Source organism: Varroa destructor, unplaced genomic scaffold (assembly GCF_002443255.2).
Source record: "Varroa destructor unplaced genomic scaffold, Vdes_3.0 BEIS01000002.1, whole genome shotgun sequence".
NCBI classification, from domain to species: domain Eukaryota; kingdom Metazoa; phylum Arthropoda; class Arachnida; order Mesostigmata; family Varroidae; genus Varroa; species Varroa destructor.
The window spans coordinates 53,933,326-53,957,159 of record NW_019211455.1 but is presented as its reverse complement, the minus strand read 5'-3'; the positions used below and the strand labels follow the sequence as shown (position 1 = coordinate 53,957,159).

At 43.2% G+C, this 23,834-nt stretch overlaps 1 protein-coding gene and 2 long non-coding RNA genes across 4 annotated transcripts in view; 1 reads left to right on the top strand and 2 right to left on the bottom strand.

Annotated features, from left to right (window-relative positions):
- Nucleotides 1–23,834, bottom strand: part of LOC111244551 (uncharacterized) — a 28,055-nt gene that overhangs the window by 3,417 nt on the left and 804 nt on the right. Inside the window, exons 2-3 of one of the 2 annotated variants that reach the window (XR_002670950.2) lie at nt 23,668–23,777; nt 20,126–20,257 (exon numbers count right to left, since the gene is read on the bottom strand). This is a non-coding gene — a long non-coding RNA (uncharacterized LOC111244551). Of the gene's footprint in view, nt 1–20,125; nt 20,258–23,667; nt 23,778–23,834 lie in introns of those variants that run through there. The other variant, XR_002670952.2, reaches the window with a different exon arrangement.
- The window catches only part of LOC111244549 (uncharacterized), a 124,340-nt gene continuing 116,555 nt past the window's right edge, over nt 16,050–23,834 (top strand). The window contains exon 1 of the mRNA XM_086979668.1: nt 16,050–17,331. The gene's annotated coding sequence lies outside the window, so the exon portion shown is untranslated. The remainder of the gene's footprint in view (nt 17,332–23,834) is intronic.
- LOC147758003 (uncharacterized) lies at nt 18,139–20,051 on the bottom strand. The gene is made up of 3 exons (XR_015320671.1): nt 19,872–20,051; nt 19,134–19,269; nt 18,139–18,327 (listed from the first exon to the last, which is right to left on the bottom strand). It is a non-coding gene; the product is annotated as an uncharacterized LOC147758003 (long non-coding RNA).

The following is a 23,834-nucleotide window of genomic DNA, read 5'->3' as shown; positions in this document are numbered from 1 at the left end:
AGTACCTGTTGACTTCTCGGAGCTGTGAGTTGTGCACTAAAATTAGAATTTAATATAGCCTGAAATAGCTTTTTGCTTATACGGATGGTACTTTTGCAACGTCCTCGCCGCATTTATTTATAGTAATTGACAAAAAAATACTATTTCTTCATGACATCTGCGCGATAGCTAAGGGTTAAAAATCAAATGAAAAAAATATAGCATTTCTACCTCCCACGGAGTTCAGCGGAAAATGGATGCCAAAGATTTCAGGGATCTTTAACGATGAACGAACCCCAATTAAGGAAAAACTCAATACTAAAACAAGGAGAATCGCTATGATACCTAGGAAATATTTTTCTACATTTATTATTATACATAAAAACAAAAAAAAAAAAAATCTTTTAGATACAACTTAATTACTGGACGAGCCCTTATTGTTATTATTGTGTCATGACAAAAGCAATGAATCTTTACCATGACGTTTCACTCACTCTTCCTCGTGTTTGTTTCAAAATCTACCTGAGACCCACTGTTGTGCGCATTATGCGTGCTCTTCAGTACGGCTAATCTTCCTTGATCGATGACCTTCAGTTGTTCACGTCTACAAGATACGAATCGTATACATACTAATTAAAATATGGTCCTCAGTCAATCTTTTTTGAGCAGGTTTAATCAAACTTGAGTAAGCCGTAGTTTCTTCTAGATAAATAAGCAGCTTCAAATAACTCTCGAGTGCAGCTATTGTGTATTGCTGGAACGAGCTTTTTTTTTTGTCTTCCGACTGAGCGTTTGTAGCTACTCCAAATTCTGATTTGACGCGAAATACACTGCTTACATTATTTGGGCGTACACCAAATGCCACCAGACGAGTCCTGAGGCGCTCTCTTAAAGCGACACTGCTTCTGCAATAACACCTATCGTTCTTACGTAACTTGTGTATGTTACGTTCTCCCCAGCGCTTATTTCCACGTTGTCATCCTTTTGCCAAGACGCCTTGGCTAAGTGTGCTCCAGTAGCATAAAATAGGCTGGAGATGAGAACAATACTCTACTAGAGCTGATATTAAGCTATCTCCCGCTGTCGCCTGGAGAATTGATAACTGAGACCGTGTAGTGGAAGACCCGGTTCTGCTTCCGGTCCTTCTATCCCACCAATTCTATCGCCTTGTGCTGTACATTTTATAAACGGCAACTCGTCTCTATTCAATGCCTGTATTGTAGCAGTTATTTCCTTTGTTATTATAAGCATCCAATAAAATCATGTCTATTATTTGCGTTCCTTATCATAGACCCTGTAACTCGAAACAGGGTACATGCACCATGCGCGTTCTATGAGCTCATATACTGCCCTGGTGTATACTCCAAGCAGTCTAGAAAATGAGACGACAGCTTATGCGTATTCATTCTATCTCCTGCTATTCATCTGAAGTGGGCAGATTATGAGGCAGGGGATAGAAAGCGGGTCCCAAAGCTTTCCCGATGTCGTATCATTCAGCACAGTTGAGCTCTTTACTATCTCTCATACAATCGCCTATTCTAGCCGGACCTCTCCTTTAATGCCTGGGTTTCCGCCATCGGTCACTAGTCGTAAGCACGTTTTAATGAGGCCGAATAGACGGACTACACAGCGAGGCAATCAGCATTGATGTGCCGGACACTCTGGCCGGCCGCCTCACTCAGGCCACAACCAAGTCACTTGTTCGTTCTCCAGCTACCGCAAAAAGGGAATGACTACTTCGGCAATGGTTGAACAATGGAACGCAATCTAGCCGTCGACGACTATCACGATGGAGCGAGCTCACGGTTACGTCAGCCACAACATCTAACGCATTAATCCATCCAGACATCCCAAACGCGATATCCTCGCAGCCGACACCGTACTTACTGTCAAAATCGGAGCGTCCTGGCAGGCGTCATGGCCGCCACGAAGTTCGTCTCGTGGCTTTAGAGGAGGATCTTGATTCTCGTCTGTCCGATCATTGTTCATACGGCCGCTGCTCAGAGCAATCGGAATACAGGAGGACACAGGAGGAAGGCAGCATAGTTTCGTAGTTCCCGACGGCTAAGCCTTTTCCAGTCTACCCTTAGTCCGATATATTCAATGCACTAGGGCCCTAGGCGAGACAGGGAACGCCTGATGGAGCTAAAGCGATGATCGCCTACGGTCGAATACGAGTCGACTCGTTCATCTCTGATAATAGACAAGAGTAGGCCCTTTGATCAGCGTTTTCGGCAGCAAAGACGGCGGCTGCCGATGGTTATATGATCTCATACCGCGCATGGATGGAAAGGGTATAGCTATCAGTCAGATTCGTATAACGTGCTTGTGTATCCTCTTGCACACCCTCTAGACACACTATGTTTGGTCGAATATGTGGGCTAACGATCGCTTATCATGGGGAAACAAATAGTAAAGCTATACCATAGCAATCCAAACCAAATTGCCTGAGTAGCGCAATCGAACCCGGAGTTGGATAGGTTAGTTTTAGCTTGCCTTGGTCGCGCCCCACCTAGAGCAAGCAAACAATCAATTCGAACGGAGTATATACTGCTATTATTAAGAATGGAGATTATACCGGTTAAAGTACACGCTGTGGTAGATATACTAAATGGCGATGGCCGACCGCATAGACTGTCATTATTTTCTCTAAGATGTAGTAGCACTTAACCAATCAGACAACATATGCTGCCAGGTAATTACGCAGGACCAGAGCGATGGCTGCCGGCGTTAATCCAACGGTCTCTTCAGATCTATGCCTAAATGGCAAACCCATTATCTTTATACGATTGATACCGTCATAAATGCCTGTTGCTAAAGCCGTTGTTTCAGGTGGCCATATACGGCATATTTGCTGGCCGTAGAACTGGTACTAGATAGAGTAGCTTTCTCGACGATTTTCCTTACAGCCATCCTACATTTAAGGGATATATTGTAGGGGTACAAAGGTAAGATAGACTGCTATTAATTTTTGGTAGACGTGATAGGATAGTTGGTTTGTAGAACTGCGTCCTTCCTACGGCAGCCGAATTTTCGTAAGAGATAATCCCAAACTTAGTTTTGTTATTGTGAAACATCATGCACCGGTACTGCACATCCCTCGTCTCAGAGAAAATTCCAAGGAGAACCTTGCCTAGACTACCTCTCCAGGATCCTTCTTACCCGTCCGATTGCACTATTTTCATTGATAAGCTAGAGCATGTTTACATACATATTTTTACATTGCACTCAGTGAAAAGAATTCGGCCGATGTCCTTTAGAGTTCAATGGCAATTGGTATTATGTATGTGTTGTAAATTATATGACAATAGTTTTTTTTTTTCATTTTAGTTATTTCATGATGTGTGGCTGAAATTCATTTGTTTTGTTAAACATATCAGGAGAGTGTATGGGAGGTATAGCCAGACAGATAACTTGACGTACAGCCAGTGGACTAATTCCTTGTAATAAGCAGGATAAGCTTATACCAACAATCGCCTTTTTAGAGTTCGGACGACCCATAAATCACACTTGTCATCCAACCTAATTATATCAACTCGATTAAAAACCTGACAGTGGTAGAAAAATCTTTGAATTCGATTATTCTCAAATGTTTTGCCTATGTTCCTTTTAACCTTTACTGTTTCTTAATCCTAACCTCAAACCCGCCCAGCGATTCCGACAGAACAATGTATGCCCAAACGTTTCTTACATGTCACAAGGCGAAGTCCCTGATACAGTGTCTACGATTACTAGGTTAAGTTCGCCCGCTTAGTTCTAGACTGCTACGGTTCCCGACTATTTGTAAGTGCTTAGAATGCGCTCCGATCATTCAGCTCTGACCGTACAAGACGTATAAGGCTTGGTTAACAAATAACTTTAATCGGGAAACTGATTTAGTTCCTTGAGCGATGATGACGTCGGCTGTGGCCTCCACAAAAGAAAAACCTAGTCGCCAAGCAAACACGACAATGTTTCATCAATATTAACGGCGTACGGGTCTTACTGTACGGTTTGCCGGATACTCTTAAGGAAAGCAGATGTCACCAATGGACGTTGAAGTTCGGCTGAGCTGCACGCACGAACTGCCCGAAGATGACTATTGCGATTTGTCTATATTTGATGTAGTTAGGCGCGGAGCGAGTTAAAAGTATGGCTGTTTTACATATACCTCTCTGAACGTAAAGGTTAAGGATCTCGCTAAAAATACGTGGATTACCCGACTTGCTAGATCTATCACATCACAAAGCGTGTTCGCCTGCACTTGTTACACCATTATAGCGCATTGATTAACCCTCGAACAGCTCAGTACGCTCAAGAATGTATACATGGTGTTAGCAGTAGACATTTTCACGGAAAACAAATGTTCAGAGGTTTATATGCAAGATCATTCTTCTGCAGTATAAAATTAATATGAAATACGGCGTTTGCTAGGCAGAGAGGAGCCCTCAATATTTCATGGACCATTACTCTGTAGTATAGTCAAGATTTTACAAACTATAGAAGAAAAACGACCCATTTTATGATTATTCGAACACTAGGTATCTGGTAGGCCTAGAGCTCGCATGCTGCTTTGATCAACACTAGCCCACGCTTCCTGAATTGATCTTAACTATATTTATATACGTCGACTATGCGAGTTTATCGAAATCTCGTGAGCTATTTCAATGCGAAAATCTTTAGCGTATGTCAAATACAGTTTATTCTAGCACTAACGATCGCCACATCCACGGACACTGCTAGGGAGGGCTTAAAAACACGATTGGTTTCTGATGTGGTTCTTTCTGTTAACGACTGTTTCTATCAGTAGATTTTCCTTTACGTACAGCATCAAGGACCTCTTCGAGTCCTGCTATAATAGCAGAGTTTATCGAGCCAGTAATGCAGTACAGCCTTGCCATACACGCTGTCGTTATCGACTAACACAACTGGATTGGATAGTTTTCCCTTCTATTGGTAATGTTCATACGACAAAGCTTCGTTTGTTTTGTGTTCATGCGGTGCGCGCTCTTCATGCTTTTATATGAAAACGATAAAGTCTAGTTTTTTTTTCTTTTCTATACGAAGTTTTGAATTAGCTTTTCCCTCAGTTGAAGTTCGCAGACCACGTTACAGGACTTTTGCGTGATCCTGCGCAGTTGCTCAACATAGCTCCAACTCAATCGAATTTGAATGTGGTCAGATTTTTTTCTTTAGATTGTCTCACAGACCAGTTGGACTAGACCTGCGATGCAATCCTGCGCACCATGAGCTCACAAGTATCTAGCCCTTTATATTTCAACTATTTGGTCACCGTCCGCGCCGCTATCCGATCACAAACACGATCCATTCTTACATAACACCATGATAAATACATCATATGTTCAGAAATATTTGGATGCCAGCAGACAGATTGAGCCACAGTCTACTAAAGCTGCACTACTAAAGCTAAATTGCTTACTGTTTCGACTGCTAAAGGTATCCACACATAACTCAAAGAGAGAAAGAAAAGACACGACAGATATACAAAAAGGGTATCTCAATCAGGCAATTTACCACAGTATTTCAATTATTTTTTCCTCTGTTATCGACTTTTCCAGAAGATACTAACAATAAATACAGGGAAAAGTAGCATCGGCAATTCACTGAAAAGCAGCGTGTTGTGGCGCAGGAATCTGATCCCGTCCTATTCCATCTCCTTCGAAGCTTTGCATCTGAGTCTGTACGACTCCAGCCGTTCACGCAGTGGTTCTTTTTCACAACCTTGTCAGTAATCCTGTCCATATCACCAACTTCTCTTAGGCCACCAGACCCCTCTTACTTTCCCCGAACTGACTTCATCCTTCCGACAACTGACCAAGTGGTCCACAGGCCTTGTTCTGAGTCCCCTATTTACCTTCCATCATGTAGTAGTGCGTGGTGAACAAGTGAAAGGAGCACGTGAGGACTGAAATGTGTTCGGCTTTGCAGCTCTTGCAGGTTCAGAGAAAGGGCAGCCTCAGGAGAATGTGGGCAAGTTGGTAAGGGTGTTCGACCCGCTCGATGCTAAGTAGCCCCGCAGGTATCTGTCTGCAGCGATGCACCAACGGTGGCGATGAGCGGATAGAGAGGAAAGAGAAAAACATCGTGTTTGGTTTCAATAGTCGTTTCTTTCTGTCCAATCGGCCAACCGCAGCTGCTACTGTCGCCCATGCTGACAGCGGTTGGGCGCTCCGTTGCCAAGGAGAAGAAATCTGGCGACAACTAAATGAAAATTTTTTTGCTAGACATGATACAGGAGGGCAACAAACATCGTTACCCCAAAGAAACAGGCCATTTAGAGATGCGCGATGGCGGTTGCAGTACCCGCGCCTGGTGGCCAGGGGAAGGCATTTTTAGGAGCGAGTCTACTAAACTGGCTAGGTTGAGCACCTCAACGTAGCACTACGAACAACTGCCAGCGCTAGTCCGTTGCGAAGCTTTCTTTTTTCTGATTTCTTCCTTTCCTCGCTGTTTATAAATCTTCCTATAGTTCTGCGCGGATCCGTCGCTTCAAGAGAGCTCGTGTCAATTCCGTTCCCTGTTTCGTGGATTGATCTGACCTTGACAAACGGAAACGTGCTTTCGAAGCAGAAGCGGAAGTCAAGACAAGACCACTTCCGCTAGTGAAGTTTATTTGACATTGCTGGGACCAGCAGCAACGGCGCATGGAGTATGGCATCGCTCTGTTTTAGCGATGGAAGTCACTTCGACATAGGAGGTCACTTCGTGCCTGCCAGTGCACGCTTCCTTAATGCTGAAGGCGAAGAAGAATTGAGCTATTAGGAGCGTAATTATTTCTCTTTTTAGGAATTAGGTGACGTTGTCTTCGACACCGAAAAAAAATCGTGATGAGTTTTGATGATTGAATTGCGGTTGGCTGGAAAGGGATAAATCCCGGTAGGTTTTGTACGACGTGTGCTGGTCGAAAAGGGCGTCGGATCAGTATCGGTAATTGGAACTATTTCCAAAATCATATATATGTACAATAAGATGAGGCTAATGCCTCTCATATTATTTGTGATCGTATAGCTGAACGCTCTGGAGCTGAAATACATATTAGCTTAGGTGCAACATGGTGGTATAGTTTTTTTTTTTTAGGAAACCTATGTAAAGAGAGATCTAACTAAACAACAGCGCGATCCCTCGATGTCCCTGGTACATAAGCAAGACATCTATTCACTCATGCCAATTTTTCCTTGCGATGCTCCACAAGAATTTTTCTTAGAAAGAAAAAAAGGTCAAGATTAAATGGAAGCTGGCGCACCCTCAAGGCATGGCTGTAACTCATACCTTTTCAAGGGCGTAACAGTGCCTAGTTCTGTGTAGCTGTTGTAAATTCTATTATTCCCAGCCTATTGCAAGGAAGAATATCGTAGGAAACACATGGATATACTTATCCTACATTTAAAAAAACGCTGAAATATAATCGCAGTTTTTAGTTACTCCCATTAACCGAACAAGCCCTATAGACAACAGCTAAAAATGATATAGCTTTTAAACAGCAACGTAACAACAAACAAAGTAAATTTTTATTTAGTGTTAATTTATATTTATAGATTACACCTACTCATATAGTGCAATAGCTGAAGTACCGCTTATTTTTTAGAACGCTATTTTTTAGAAATTTAATTTCTATCGCTGATTTTTTGCATCAGTACGAAACATTTACCTCATTTTAAATCCTTCTCATTTCCAATATTTTTAGCTACCGAATATGCTGTGTTCTTACGATATTTTTTTTAAATGAATGTCGTTAGATTCTCTTGTTCCTAACGTGAAACGAAAAATAATTTTCAGTATGATTTAAATCAAAGTTCGTTCAACTAGACAAGTATTATCGATGCATCGTACATATGCCCCTAATCGTATATATCTGACCAGGCATCGCCAGGCATAAGCTATGCTGACTGTTAGTGACGGAGGCAGATATTTAAATGTGTATTTTTGATAACTATAGCTCACCAGCCAGGGGCTTCGAATGAGCAATAATGATCTCTGCATTGCACTAACTCTGCTCTTTACCAACGCTCAACCCGTCAATAATTAACTATCTTTACCTTAAAAACTTCGTTACTAAGAATTTTTTGCCTTTCAATTGTATGGCCAACCGTACCTAGATAACCTTGAATCAGCTACTGAATAGCCATTTCGTAGTGAAGCTTTGTTAGCATACATTGCAGCTATCGGGCCAACGAATTATCTTAGCATACGCTAGTCCGCCAGAAATGGTACGCTCAAGAATAAACAATACAAGGGAACTAATGAAATACATAAAGGAAGTCTGATAATATATTGCTCGATAGAACAAGGTCACATTAAGTTAGCAGCCTGAAACCAACGATCTTGAACTTCTGCCGTTGTTCAATATCACACCCGGCTTCGACTAAAGTCTCCTTCCTGCGCTCTCTTTGTCACAGCACTAATGAGGCCTGTCTGTGATGTGTAAAATCATAACGATGAGTGTCCAGCATTACGAAATAGGACTTGGCAAATACTTCGTCTGACAACGATTAGTCAGAAGAACCCACTGTGCTGTTTGAGACAGCCTTCTATGTATCATCAAATTAAGGCCTCTTTACATTCGATCCGATCCATATTTGGCCCTCTTGAAATCATTCAGATGAGCAACATAGCCAGATACATAAACAACATTGTCCGACCTATAGAAAGGCTTGCTGCAAATGCAACGCTAGGAACTCCACAATATAGCGAGAATAAAAAGAGCGGGTGGAGGCCTGTCGAACCGAGCGTCACAAGCAATCATCACGTGCAATCTGATTAGCACAAAATGATAACTTTGAATTTCGATGGTTACAGATCTGTAAGCTGTCATGTGCTTATATAGGTATGTGTGCCTGAACACATACGTCCTAGCATCGAAGTTGAAAGGTCCGTATAACGCCATTAACTTCCTCCATGCCTGCGTAGATTTTCTAGTCCTGTTCGGTACAGCGGTGTTTGCATAAAGAGTTCAGTTAATTCGGTATCACATGATGATTACAACACATAATTCCACATGTTTCTTGCATAGAAAAGCTTTACTTGACCACCCAGCTGTCTTTTCCGGTGGTCTTTATCCTCGCCGGCTCTCGGCATTTTCCGGAAGCGAATGTCGCTTCTGCTCGAAGTTCAGGAGCAATCGCAGCAGTACAACCAGAGGCAGTGAATCCCCTGTTTCCCGAGTTTGGCCGGGACGAATGCGGTTCAGTTCCAGCAGCCGTGGTAATGGCGGTCGCCGTATTGGTGGCTCTTCTTAGATGCTGTCACGTCTACCCTGCTCTGTTTCCGTCGACAGTAGTTGAGATAGTAGAGTTGTGCCAGGTCGGGTGTCTGCCGCCGCCGTGCGAAATCTCACTAATCCATAAACACGCGCGCCTTTTCTCTGTTGAACGTGCGTGGCGAACGGTTCATCTCTACTAGGAAGATATACGAATTTGAACGAAGTGCAGGTATAGCCATGCTTTAACAGACGAGAAAATCTCTTTAGTTCTTTACGTTTAATTATGACAGCGCTGCCTTTATCACAAGGCCTGTCAATCAGTTGATTTCTGCGGACCAGTATTGGGGTCAGTGCATCTTTCATCGGATTTCCTCGGCCCACCCTGCGTGTTCCCTCTATGCCAGATCCAGTAAGCTATAAGTCCTGCCAACGTAAGTCTGCCTGTATCCGTTAAGACCTCCCAGCGCCTCCCTCTTTTCTTGGCTATCTGCAAAGTCACTGGTACCATTTCTGTACTAGGCGTAAATATCTTCAACAATCTTATCTAGATGCTTGAAAAAACAGCACAGCTAGATGCTGGCAGCGTTAGTCTTCCGACCGACAGAGCATTCTATTCCTGTGTTTAAATAAGGTGAATACCAAAAGTGAACCTTTGCATGCATATCTGACCTATGTAGCTCGGTCATGGCTTCACTAGACATAGTTTTTTTCTAAGCATGCGTTTGGATCTACTTTTTGTGAAGTAGCCGTTCTTGTGGAGTAGCTGAGTACGTGTACACCTACTGAAGTCAAGACGAGCTCGGCGCTCACTTCGACTGTTAGTTGGTAAATAAATTGGAATTTTAATAAACTGAAATGGAACTTGAAAATCATTGAGAATTCAAGCTAGGTGCAATCTCTCTATCCGTGTTTCTTTGCACTGCCTTTACTGTTATGCGAACGACAGCTTCTGCCGGCTCAGGCTTGTTATTCTAGAAACTCCAGGACGCGGCACACGTACTAACAAAGAACTAAGGAGGGTAATCCATGTCCGCGGAGCCTCGTACGCCCATAAGATCTTAACATCGTTCCAGCGGCTTGGACGAGTCTCGGACCTAACCCATCCAGTCGTTTATCTGTATATCCGACGACGCCCTAATTCAGAAAGCCCGATTTCTTTTTTATAACCGGCTTCAGCTCTTCACCCTTCATCTTACCCCATGTCAGCCCCACAGCCGACCGCCGGGTACGGACCACGGATGTATTGTGCTACCTAGGGCTGGAATACGTGCCGCAATATGTGACGCACGCGTACGACGGCTGTTTTGAAGGATGAGGTGGAGAGCGATGCCTTTAGGAGGACGGAAGAGGCGGTTCCAGCATCGTGATTTATAATGTTTCTGCTCGTCTGCTGAGGCCCCCTCCCCTGCCCTGCCCCATACTTTCCACGTGGTTGCGTTTTTTCCTCGTTACAACCCCGTGTAAGCAAGCGGACGGCTGCGGTCTTGGGTTTTAAACAAATTAAGCCCGCCCGCAACTGAGATATGAGGTGCGAGGATGGTACGCAAACTCGTACAGCCACATATGTAAACACGCAAGCATACACATACATACCTAAACGTACTCAGTTGCACGATGTGGCATATCGTCCAGGTGCGAACCGAGCAGGAGAGCGTAAAGAAGCACTCTCAGATTTTTCGAGACAGCTAGAAGGGGCGCCAGGGATCGACGACGTGCGGCGTTGCAAGCTGCGCCATTAGTTGTGAACTAAGCTGCCAGCTATGAAAAAGGACTGTTGTTGACCCCTTTGGGGGCGGGCTTTTGGGACTGAGAAAATCTTAGTAGGCACAGAAAGCTGGGAATGGGGCAGCGACATACCTAGATTGAGCGAAAAGGGAGAAAGGCAAGCAAATAAAGACTGTTGCTGGTGATGGCAGGGGAACAAACAAGCCCCCGACGGAGACCCGCTGTCGCATCCCAATTTGTCTACCCTTCAAATTAATACCAGTTTCAAGGGGTACGAAGCTGCTGCTGCAGCAGACGATACAGGCATCGAATGATGCTGAAGCTAACAGACGAAAGTAACGGAAAAGCAAAAGAATGAGAGAGACCGAGAAGAGCTATACAAACAGCGTTTCCTGTTTTTTCTAAAAAAAACTTTAGTCTTTGACTCAGCAGCGAAGTAGAAAAATATGACAGTCGCGGTTGCGTTAACGCTTGCGCCAGTGCACCACTTCTGACAAAATGGTCAGCGTTGGAGAAAAGGTTAGAATTTAGGGTGTAGAAATAGTGAGGATCCGCAGGATGGTTGCCGGTTGAGGGGTCCGCGCGGGGTCCGTCGCGTATTTCCTTTTCCGACTGTTGTCAGAAAAAAAGAAATATGTTTGAGGATACAGCGAGCGCTGGAGGCGGTGCTAGCAGTACAATAAGGCGAAGTAGTGGCAAGCAAGCTTAGATACCGCAGCCCCCGTCATTGTGCGCATTATGTAGTACGTATCTACTAGCGCCAAGTGTGGCAAACTCCTGTTGTTTGCACATGCGAGAAGTCGTCAAGCGAATGCCAACATATAGAAAAGCTGTACATCATCTCATCGTACCGCGTCTTATGCAGCGCTGCCAGAGAAGTGGATGCAGGAAACCAACAGGGGCAAGACAAAAAGCAAACGTAATTATAAAATTTTTCTTCACCTGCGGTAAACAGTCGCCCGGACAAAAGCGATCAAGAAAGATGAAGATGTTGAAGACGTTCATGAAAGCAAAGAATGCTCTACGACTCAGTGAAGTGATAGTTTGACGATAGTCCCTTTACCACAAGAAGAGCACTTAAGCCATAATGCCAGTTAGGGCTAAGGCGTTTAGTTTATTTGTGATATTGTACAATATTGTACGTAAGTTGGAAAAATATAGGACGTTTGTTTGCGGAATAAACCAATGCGGTACGTCAAAACGTAACGTTAGTCTTGATTAAAGCAATCAGGCTAAGCGTTTCTTAATCACTAATTTCGACAAAGACAACAATATCGTATCATATTTTCTAATATGAAAAATATCTTACGCCTTATGTGTCAGGCCGAATGTTTAAGTTTATATTAGGATGATTTTTAAATCTTTTGTTAATAATCGCAATACTGGTATAGTCACGCATTTGTAAGCGTCCTTATTTTATTCCTTATTGAAATAATAAAAATTATTATCATCACTAGAAATATCGCCTTGAAATTCCATCTTGTAGAAAATATGTGACGTCCTATTAGGCTATCCAAAGCTGTTATCCATTTGTGCCTGTTGTTTGTCCTATTTAAAGTCGGTTCTTTTCTTGGTAACACAAGGCCTAGACAGACGTATCTTTATCCATAATGCATATTTCCTTCATACGTAATATTTAGTTGTTACGTTCACCTACTCGAGTGCTGTCCATACATTTTCAAGCACGATAAGAATACACAGCCAACACGATAACAAAACAGATACCAGGTGGAAGTTCCACATGGCCCCACCGTGACAACAAATGTGGCATTAGCGCTGACGTATTTCTTCAACTAAAGTTGCTAAGCTAGAGACGAACGGCTGTTAACAACATTAATACAATTAACAGCAAATCAATCGTGACTTGGATCACAAGTCATCATCTATGGACTGATGATGTGTTTGTCGCCCATGCGGCGAAGACCGGTAGTCACGCTATCTTAAGATAAAGTCGAAAAGAGGTTGGTTACTACGTCATTACGTCGGTCGGAGAAAGAAAAAATTACATTGATATTGCTTAGTGAAAACGTGAAGCGAGGGGTAGGCCCGCAAAAGTGGCCTCAATCGCACGAATACTCTTCCTGCGGCCGCGTCTAACAATAACAGTTACCTCCAGCTTGAAGCGAATATTGTGCGAAGTAATCTTATAGCTAGGTGTCGTTGATTCCCAAAAGTGTGTATTCTACTTTGGTGACCGCTTTGAAACCCTAAGTAATGTATAGGGCAGAGGCAGATGAGTAAGATGAAACACATTTTCCGTGTAAACACAAGTCTTGGTATTATAGTAAATACGTTAACGGCAGCTATAATTTTATTAACTAATCTCAGATCGAAGGCAACAGCTTTACTATTTCTATAATTTTACTGTTGATAACGATCGATAGGATTTAGTTTTTTTTTTTTCCTTTAAATTTAACATTTGCCAGTTGCTCTGAAGGAGAAGATCGGGAACTCGTACTTGATCTATGTATAGTCAAATGGTAGAAAACTGTATTATATTTTGCATTGCAATATAATGCATGCTTCTACCAACTGGCCACAATGAAGATTTCAATCTTCTGCACACAGTTGTACATAGATGGATTATAGTATATTAAACATCGTATAGCATGGCTTCGTCATTTCCTCTAGAGGCGTTTGACAACATTCCTACCCGCCTCCTATCCGTTAATTTGTCTGCCAGTAGCTGTAGATACTCATCCTGAACTCTAAATAGCATCAAGCGTTCATCAATCAAATTTATGTCGAAATCTTCTATAATCATCTACTTATTCCATAATGCGACCCTTTCGCTTAAATAGATGCTACGGGTTTGGCACACCGACGTCGTCTATTTATTTTAAGAGGAATTAACGTTAACAAAATAATAAAAACGGACAAACGAAAATTACAGAGGAGTAAGAAATAGTCCTACTAATATAATATTGCTATTGCTGGCTCAGTTCGAATCTGAGCCTGAAGAGTATTAAATTAACAGTGAATTAGCTGAATTCTGCGACGTCATTATATCCTAACAAGTAAATACTATTACATCTAGCTTGAATTTAGTTTGGAGTCCACGCATTAAGCATGAAAAAGGGTTTTTATTATTTTATATAATTATATGAAAATTATTTTACTATATTAAGTTTAAGGAGCCTAAACGGTGAATATCTGTTTTCTATATGTTCTTTAATCTAATAAGGTGAGTTCAACACATTACCACCTGTGGACCTACGCTCTTCATTATACTGTCTCAATTATATATTGAAGCATTTAAATTATCATAGAATAAAACATTTTTTGATAATGGGGCCTACAAACGTTTAGAGGCAAGTAGACGCTTCAAATACGATGAGCGAGGTGACGTCTGTGAAGCACTGAACGCGATTATTTATTATATCCCTTCGATAGCTTCTCATACTATCGATTGCAGGATGGGCCGTCTGGTTTCTACCATCGTATACGTTTCGGCTTTCATAATTTCGATCGTCGTATCAATTAACATCGTAAAGTACTAATAAATAAAGAAGATCACCTTGTTTGAAATATAATAAGTAAAGCATTTACATATATATATATATATATATAGATATATGTCCTTATGCATATAAACATTCTCCTGCATAAGCCTTCTGGTTGGTCGTTTTCCCGTTTACCTTTACCCAGCTACCCTTTTACCCCATCGTATCCCATCTTTCCTAGCTGGTAAGCGGAACCGCTAACAACGGCCGTTGAATCCGAGAAGGTACTGACCGCGCCGGCTGCTTCTACACGCAATCATAGCGCATTCAACAGCAGCAAAAACTGCTTTTGTCGTAGCATTAGCAACGCCAGCAGCAATAGTTGCTGCTTGAAAGCCGTCCGCACGCTACCATGTAGCGGTCGTCCTCTTCCTGCCCGTTTCGTCTCTCGTGAACGTGCCCTTACCTCTACCTTCTGTGAGGATGGCTACTTTTCCCTCCTTCATATCCATATTGTGTACCAGGCCTCAATATAGCCCTGTCATACCCGCCCACGTCGTCCACCGTTGGCCCCTCCTACTCCTATAGGCGATTCTATAATCGAGGCACTTTCACCAGCTGCTGAGACAAAAACAACGCCGTCAAAATGAGGGAAAGAAAACCAAGAAAGAAGGCTGGATAGGGGCAAAGGTGAAGGCATTTGCCGCGAGGGACACAAGGACAAGGACGTCAAGAAGAAAACTCTGCGTACAGTATATCATAACGCCGTTAGCTAACTAAGGTGCCTAGCCACTGACTTGGTGCTAGCCGACGTATTGGGTTTTCTCGGGGGGATCCAGCACAGTATGGTGGATACGTCCGCCGGACCAGAGGCATTTTTCCTCTGGGAGGAGTGACCCAAGGGAGAATGCAAACACAGCTCTCAGAGATAGCTTTTCGTTGGATAGCCGTGTAGGGAATTGAGCAGAATACTGGGGAGACACCAGCCCCGCATATTTCGTTCGGCCTCTCTTTCAAATCCCCTTTCCAACGTATCTTTTTTTCGTGTGTCTTGCGGTAGCTGCGCTTCGTATAGGCTCATTCGGCGTACTCAGCATAGTCGTGTGATTGCGAAGTATCGGAGTATGCCTATGTGCCTTTGAAACGGTCAGCTAGAAAGCAATCGGACAGATGCATGGCTCTTCTATACCTGCTGCCAACGCGCGACTTGCTTTAATATTTATGGAAGCTCTGTGCTGTATAAAGTATTACTGTACAACAATACTATTTTTGCGGATTTATTTTCCAGCATGTGTTTCGTAGTAGTAATATCATAGAGTACATCAGTCGTTTCCTAACTTCAAGCACTTCATACTTTACAGTCGATTTCAGTGCTCATTATCGTTGTCATGAGCATTATCGTCGTGATCATCATCCCTACCTGTAATCACGACTTGCACAATGTCAGGATACAAAATGCTGGATGTGCCTACGAGAACAGACGTTCAGTTATTTCGATTTCCTTTGCTATGCTATTCTGTGACGGAACGTAGAATTGCCATACAGCTGCCACTTTTCTACCATCCTGCTGTTGCTGCGGCGTCCCGACAAAAGCCTCAAATCCGCTCTCCCAGTCAAAATCGGTGAGCTCCTGTTCCCCAGCAGAATGAGGAGCGTCCCTCTCTGCGCGTCCACCACAATCGCGCCATTGTTTCCCTCCTCCTCGGTTGCCCTCGCCTAACAGGCCACACCATCGGGAAAGCGTAGACACATTTCTGCAACGTGCTCGACCCGAGTTCAGACTCTTCGACCCAGCTAGAGCGGACGTACGTACGTGTACTAGTGTCGTATGTTCAACTAGTAAAACACATCTGTACGTCTGTCTGGCTTAAACCGAAACGCCGAGGACACGTGTCATTACGGGAGCCTATAGTGACTTGACGCTAGTGAATAAGGCGCCCAGTAAATATATAGCGGAACAGAGTGAATTCGTCCTAGACGGGTCTGTTCGAGGGCGCAGGTATAGACAATTAGTGCTTACTAGACTATACGTGGCCAGGCAACGGCCCGTGCCGTAAAAGCCTACGATTGGTAACATCATACGTTGAATCGAAGCGTTTCATGCAAGCCACAGTGCATGTAATATTGTCGACTGTAGCAGTATTCTGAGCGAAGCTCACGCCGACGCAAACTTGCGTCCGTCTTCGATGAGTACAACAACCGTTTACAAGTAACAGCGACGTGTACGATTTAGGCGCAGCTATGAGTTGGCATAATTTGTTTCGGCCTATCTAGTGTGCGTTAGGCTATGTTATGGTGTATGAGCGACGCAGAAGCCTATCGATAAATCAGGAGGCAATCCTACCTGTAACAACAATAACAACGTAGCGAAAAAAAAAATTTAAGTTCATGGAAAAAAGAAACAACTCGAACACTGGTGCAGTGAGTTGGTTTTTCGCGTCCGATTCTACGCCAGACGGATCTTGCGGCGATTTATATTGTGACAACTGCTGAAATTGCTACTCGAATTGTGTATTCCATCTGTACGCTAGGCCAAATCGATATTGTTCCATAGGTGATTAATTGAAAACGTGCCCAAGGCTATAAGAACAAAAATGTATATGATTATTTTAGCGCCGAAGATCGTATACTAGTGCACATCTGGCTATATATGTAAAAATCAAAGTTTACTTATCGGAACCCCGAACGACACTCTACGCTCTCCAGCTACCCGTTATTACGTCTCTGGATTTAGGAAAGTGTATAGTGCGCTAAGCTAAAACTGAATTGGCCGTTGAGATCACAAGAGCAAGCGCGGCAACTACGCTCAACGCATCGTGTTGTGTGTGGCTTACGAGACACGGATAACATTGATACACTGCTCATTGCATCTCGAGGACAGACCAAACGAGTGAAGCTATAGTTGATAGCTTCACGACAGGAAAAAGCAAAAGCTATTCATGAACAACCTACCCATACGTCGATTTCCAACATGTTCGTCCTAAGGTAGGAAATGATCACCTGAACGGGCAAAAACCTACCAACAAAGTCGCGCTACGGCTATTAAGTAACCTAAACAACACGCTCTATGTTCTTATATAGTGGGATCGGGATTGTAAATCATCTGATCTTTCATGTTCACTAGGCTAATCAAACACCGCAAGATTTTAGTGACCACTATTGACGCTTGGTAACAACAGCTGAAATCCCATATTTCTTTATTCTGGTGACGTACTCCATAATTACACGTAACACCGACACTGGCATTGATGAAGTGGCCGAGAAACTATCGTTTGCGCATTCGAGTATTTAGATCAAGTGCTCCCTTTTACCTGCGATTGACTACTACCTATTCTCGCACCTTCGTGTGTGGGCGTTAGCTGCGCCACCTGGCTGGGCCGCTTACAAGTATCCTCTGGTAGGACCATGCAAAGCCTGTCTAAATTACCGACCAATGAAACGCACAGCATGCGTGTGCCTGCCCACGATGCCAGCACGCAGATCACGACAGCACAAACAATAGTTGCAGGTTCGGCTATCCCGGATCAGCTGTCCGACGCTTGGGCGTCCACAAGGAACGTAAATGCCTACCGGAAAAAGGGATTCGCGGAAAGCCTTAACGAGTTCCATAAAGTTGCAACTCGATACACAAAGCATGTTAGCAACTAGGTCGTCCCCCCCCCCCCCCCCCCCCCCCGAAGACAACCAACTATTATGGACTCTCAGACTTCTCTGCCCTAGCAGGGGGAGATACCTATAAAGCTATAGGTGGGTATTTACACTGAAAGATGTCTTGCATAACAGCCGTGTGAACGAACTGCGTGACAAAACTACGAGACGATATCAACGTACGTTATTGTTAAGCATTCCTTTAGTTATTACTTGCAAGACAGGACCAGTTTGAATACAAGAAAAGGAAATCTGGGTCGAGTGTGATCCGCGTGGGGCGTCCAAAATCGTTCATTGGTTTGGTTCGTTTAATTTGGTCCAAAAGGCGTCTTTCTGAAAATACGTAACGGATAAATTACGAGTTTGGGGCTTCCTTGTATAAGCACTACCTAGCTAAATTTCCAACGCAAGAAGAGCTACTGGAGAACGTGCCAGTAAAGCTTAGAGAGCGTACAGGCAGTTGCTAACGATTTTAATGAACAGGAATATCCGGGGGAAGAACAACAGCTCATGGTCACTTCGTGTTTCTTTTAGCTCAGTTGGCTCGGTTGATAACAGACCATAGGTGGGGTTGATTACTGGACCATCGAAGGATCTAATCGTTACTTCTGATCGTCGTTTGAAGCCAGCACGTTCTGTATCTTTATTCCATGAATTATTTGCTGTACGTTAGTGGCCAAACCTGAAATGTGCTCTGTAGATTGGTGCCAACGTAAAATGGCAAAAATACCAACAATAGTTGTCATTGCAATCAATATGGTAGCCTCATGTTATCGTCAACTTATCATCCACTTCATCAAACGTATGACCTATCAAGCGAAACATTTAATTATATTTTTTGCTTATTGACAATAGTATACACAGCCCGCAGAGACTTGTCAACTACATATAAAAGCTGTGTCTTCGCGGCGAATAAGGACCTCTGTTCTTATAGGCCGTTACGTCGGCTATAGCGATGGCCTTGAACCTCCTTTCTGTGTATAGAAGGAATTGCTGTTTCTGAGAGAGCTTCAGGTGCAAAAGCGCTAGCTTCTCCGATAAGGGCCAGAAAAATTTTCGCCCACCGAAACCAACGGCAGAAGTAACTGGCCAAACAATTTTGTAATGAACTGGAACAGATATTAAACGTAAGACCTTACGGATATACTGTATATGAGGAAGCAGCTGATTGGGTCGTGCGGCTGCTCCCGAATCTCGTTACATGCGAAGATAGCGAATACGTAATAATAGTGCAGCTCTTGCGATTACTAGAAGCTCATCGTGCACGGCCCGTCACTTGAAATAAAAAAAAAAAACTTACAGATTCTAACCAGTTACATTAGGAGACTTAGGTTACATTTGTACGATATTGTCGTGCATGGGTTAATCAAGTTCTTGATTAAGTTTTCAGTTGGACAAAGCATACATAGACACCATGTCTTGTAGCAGACCTCTGTGGAAGCTTAGCGGCTATTGTCGTAATACGTGTCTTTGTACGTGGTGCTTGCTTGTAACGAAGTGTTCGTACGAATGCGGAAATATTCTTAGGTTCATTGATGGAGAAATATCAGTATAACGCTATTGAATACCATAGTCGCCCACAGCTAATGCCTTCTTACACGGATGCGATCGTGATCTTACACTTAAAATAATAATCGTACTACGTTTGACAAAGTCTTCAATGCGTGGACCACGCCATGGGCTGACTAAAAAACAGCGTATACCCAACAGTTCGACAGTACCGTTATATTCAACGAGCGACAAGGTTGAAAGATACGTAAATGAGCATTCTGAGTTTTAGGTAGGTGCTTAAGCATTCCTTTAGGCAGCTGGCTCCTCTCAGCATAAAACAAAGTATGTCTACGGCTGAACTCAAATTTAGACCACACCTCACGTACCTCGAAACTTTGCAGGCAATCGACGAAGCGCAAGTAAACGGCTCCCTGCTCCTTCCCTTGATCCATCAGTCCCACGCTCATAGTTGACCACAACCTTTTTTTTTTTACCTCTATAACCTTCATAGAATTTTTGTGCAGCACACGGAATAAAACTGTCGCACGTTGTAAAAGCCGCGAAGTAAGTCCTTTCCACCTTCGAGATACGTGTAAAACGATGCGCCATTGCGCAATAACGAAACGTTGACACACTCACTGGTCTCTGTACGCCGCTGATATCACCGTGCACGACAAACTAGTCATATTACTATGCATTTACCCAATATTTCTGTCGCTGCCGATGGATGCAAGATGTCGGCTACGTTTGATATTCTAGATAGAATCAGACCCTGTGAAAACAATAGCAGTACATTAAAATGAGATATGTTCAGTTCATTCAGAGTTGCCAGAGCCATTACAACAAGCAGGACGTCTCCAACCAACGAGATGCCCTTGGCAGTTGGAGGCCTGAGAGAAAGAGCCCTAGTGTTCGCGAGGGTGCGTGATGGTGTCTGATTTTGCTGCTAGGACCACGAACGAGGCTAGTAAACCAAGCTCGTATTCGCAATGCCATTGCTCAACTACCATTGCTATATTTTGCGTTAAATCCCCGCTAGTCAATGATGACTTTGGGGCGTCGCTAAACACCGCTATAGCCACGGCACTACAAGCATATATTGGTACTACAAGCGAACCATGCGCTTATATTATTACTATTGTACAACTAGCACGAACTAGTAGTACTGCAATGCCCCACAGTTTTTACGTGAAACCAGTTTGCCGAAGTAGCTGTCGTTATTACCGCTGTCATATTTAGTTCCATGGTATCAGCATCGGTGCAGCCGTTACTGCTATTGTTACGGCTGCGGCCAGCTTGCCGCATCGCCGCGCACTTGACCCCGTTGAGAGCCATAAAACACTATCGGTCCACTTACTGGTGGCGGGTCAATGAAGACTGGCCTATGTAGGCTAGCTTGGATAGGACTGTGCGGTACCACACAGATGAAGCCTTAGCACCGAAGTAGTGAGCGAGCGAGCGAGCAAACGACCTATCTACCTATTTTTCAGGTGATACGTACTGCCTCTGAGAAGCAACGGCTGATCTAGTGGCGTAGTCTACTGTCGATGACAATTTGACCGCTGGCCTTTGTTGGTCTTTGTCCCTTGATTAAATGACTCTTGCTAGATTCTGCCTATCAATGGTTGATCAGCAGATGGTACTCATTCCCAGGGTAACTGGCCGAAGTTACGGACAGATCGACAGACAGACAGACAGAAGAGCGACAGGGGGCGTCTCTTGGCTGGACCTTCAACCGTAGTCAAAATTACAGACATTTGTAGAAGTGGAAACTGTGTATGCCTATTTTTGCTGCTTCTGCCGCAATTAGCGGTTAACTACCATAATAGCGAATGAATGAACGACGACCCACGCGCCTAAAAAGAGGCAACGCGTCATCCCTAACACAGTTATGAAGATGGCTGCTTGGGGTGAAAGAGGGCTCAGTTCCCAGTTGTTTTAGGAGCGACAGGTTGAGCAGGGTAGGAGGCGAGTCATTCTAGGTAGGTAGATGTGACTGTGCGTTGTAACATGTTGGTTGAAAGACCTATCTTTCTAACGTCGCTGAAACTAAGCATCTATGTAAGTACTATCTAAGTACTATGAAACTGAAGGCAAGACGATGTGTGTTCAACTCGGGAGCTGGCACAGCATACGAATCATGTATCATGGCATATTTAGGTACGATAATATGATGACGAAGATATGATGAAGATTTTCCGGGGTGATTTTTAGGTGAGAGATTTCTGAATCATGCCTAAACAGATTAGCAAATGCTAATGTAAACATAATTCATATTTATAAATGTACACACACAATAGAAGAATATGTTTCAGAAACAAGCCTAACTATTTTTTTTTTTTAATTTTATGATAAGTTGAATTTTAATGAGAATGTAAATTTGCCCTTTGTATATACTTACCTATGGCCTTTACAAGAAATACAAGTACCTGTACAAATGATATTCTGCAGGTAAGAAAAGATCTATTCAGAGTGACTTTGCGTCTCCAGGGATGGCCCAGTTGGCCAAAATGCGGTTATATATTTGAATGCTACCATACCAGTTGTGTGTGTGTGTGTGTGGATTTTATTGTCTATGATTATTCAATACAGTATGCGTTGAAACAAACCTCAATAGGTCATACCTGCCGGTAGATACATCAGTGTTCTAAATAAATAGTATATATATTATAAAAATATAAAATAAATACCTAAAAATATTTCTGCTCTACGCAAATAGGTTCACTTATACCGCTTTATAAAACAAGTATCTATAAAGCAAAACCCGACCTTCACACCGCTACACCCGTGCACTACGTGGTCTCCTTGTAAAACTAAACACCGCAAGTCTATCAGCCACGAGCCGATTTGCCTCCGTTGACTAGTTCGGACGGCACTTTTTGAATTCAGCAATAGAGGAGCCAGTAAACTGCCCTATTGTGCCCTAGTGACTGACACACTGTGCTGGGCTGAACCTGTGGAACCCGACGCGCACCCAAATGCTAGGCCGGACAATAACTGGATATGATTTTTGAATCTTTGTTACAGCTAATCGCTTTTATGGGCTACAGTATAACTAGGGTCTTAACTTCCTGTCCCACTGTTCCTACGTAATTATACCCCCAAGAGAATGATATTGAGCCCCCGATAGTGTCCACCGGATCCGTTGACGGAGCAAAGTCACAAATGGAGACAGTAAACTCGTGCCGTTTGTCCACTAAAATAAACAGAGGAAAAATACCCTGACGCTGCCACTGCAGGTTGAGCCCATACCTCCGATCCGGCCCGTAGTCACGCGTGTATCCGGCATGGACGCACATGCGCAACGTATGACGCTCCCTAAGGACATCTGCCTTCGGTACGGTTCTTCGTTGCTTTGAATAGGGCATCGTGTCATACTGCATTGAGACTGCACCAGTTGGATTCGTATAGTGAGCCTTTTACCCTCGCTGCAAACAATGTACGTACATGTATGTACGAAGTGCACAGTATGCACGTCCCATTCGTAGTTGTTTCCATTTAGCGTTGCGGCAATTCAGGTGTACAATCGTTTACTTCTATATAAATATATAGGAAGCTATGTCTATCAATGAACAACGTCTCATGCCAGGCTCGTTACGTGAACGAATGGGTGACAAGAACCGTACGTTAGATGAGTAGATAAGTCCTTTGCATGCAATTGGAAATATTAAACACAGCGCTTTCCCAAGCGAAGCCCATTTCCGCTATCTCGTATTTGATAAGAGCGAAAAAAAAAAAAAAAAAAAAAAGAAGGCCCAAAGAGAAATGTGTACATGGCATTAAAATAATAATTATAGTAAAAAAGTACTCAATATTATTTATGTCATTACGACTATAATTACTAGTAATAGCGTCGTAACCGGCCGTTTCATTGGTAAATGAAACAAGGTTATTAGGTAGCCAGTTCTCGCCAAAGATTTCTATATCGTCATTGATTAGTTGTTAGAAGAGGATAAGTCGATTCCTTTTATACGAAAAGTAAAATTATTGGAAGGGGAATTTTTAACTTCACATTTAACAATAGCTCCGCATCGAATCCATAGTAAGTTATACAGCTCCCAAGGTTATATCTAATTATCGACGCATTGGTTGTTTTTTGGATACTCATCACCATAATTGTTCATATTGTAGTATATATCGACCTAATTTCAAAATGATCTCGTCCATTAGTAATAACCTTACTTGTTGTTTGCCATCGAGTTGTTGAAGTTTTGAAGTACGAGGCACATTCGAACTCCAACAAGGTTCGCTAAACGGTTGTTTCCCTCATTAAGTTTTTGCCTGTACCATGTCTGAGCAATCAAGAAAAAACAGACGAGAAAGTCAATCTAGCCTGATGTTTATTATAA